This window comes from Acanthisitta chloris, unplaced genomic scaffold (assembly GCF_000695815.1).
Source record: "Acanthisitta chloris isolate BGI_N310 unplaced genomic scaffold, ASM69581v1 scaffold10891, whole genome shotgun sequence".
Classification (NCBI taxonomy): Eukaryota; Metazoa; Chordata; class Aves; order Passeriformes; family Acanthisittidae; genus Acanthisitta; species Acanthisitta chloris.
This window is the reverse complement of record NW_008654375.1, coordinates 52396-53415: the sequence shown is the minus strand read 5'-3', so window position 1 is coordinate 53415 and position 1020 is coordinate 52396.

Here is a 1020-nt window from a genome sequence, read left to right as displayed (position 1 = left end):
ACAGATGTAGCATATCTAAAGCCCTGAAGAATAATTGCAGAACAAGTCAAACTATCCAGCAGTTGCCTCATAAACAGAGCCTACAGTAAGCATATGTTCAGGATCTGTGTTTAGTGCATAATCTGTGCATGAGAAAAGGGCACAAGGACATTGCCACAGTAATAAACTCAATTAGTACACAGACTGCTGATTTTTTTCATGCAGGCAATTTAACTGAAAAAAGAAACACCCTACCATCAAAATGCAACTAGACCAAAATATACGATGTGCTGTGCAGGTTTTGCATTGAATATCCTGGATTTACTTTAAGGACATTCTTCAGAGAATATTGATTGGGATTTTCAGGGGTGGCTAAATGACTTAAAAGGATAACTCCCATTGACTTGTTCCACTGTACAACGAAACAAATCAATAAGGCTTGTTCTCGCTGAGCTATTTAGAGGGGAAAACCCAATAAAGGATTCAGGCACTGTAACACCTAACTTTTGGGGCTTGTTCCTCACTCTGAAGCCTAGAACTGTAAATTCTGGCCTACCTCCATTGGATGTGGGAGTGTCAGCCACCTCACAAAGGAGCTGGATGCTAAGTAGGAAGCAGATTTGGAAACTGTGCTCTCTGAACTGTCTAGAAGACTGCAGGTAGGAAGCTGCTTGAGCTTAGTCCTTGTCCTTCTAAGTCTCTGTCACACCACTCTACTCACAGCCTTCCAGACGGTTCTCTCCCCAGTGGGCAGGGCACACCCAAACAGCTCTTCTTGGGAACTATAGGCTACAATCTTGATGATCCAATGAACCATGAGTTGGAAACTGTGCTCTCTGAACTGTCTAGAAGACTGCAGGTAGGAAGCTGCTTGAGCTTAGTCCTTGTCCTTCTAAGTCTCTGTCACACCACTCTACTCACAGCCTTCCAGACGGTTCTCTCCCCAGTGGGCAGGGCACACCCAAACAGCTCTTCTTGGGAACTATAGGCTACAATCTTGATGATCCAATGAACCATGAGTATTTTGCTTCAGCAGAAATT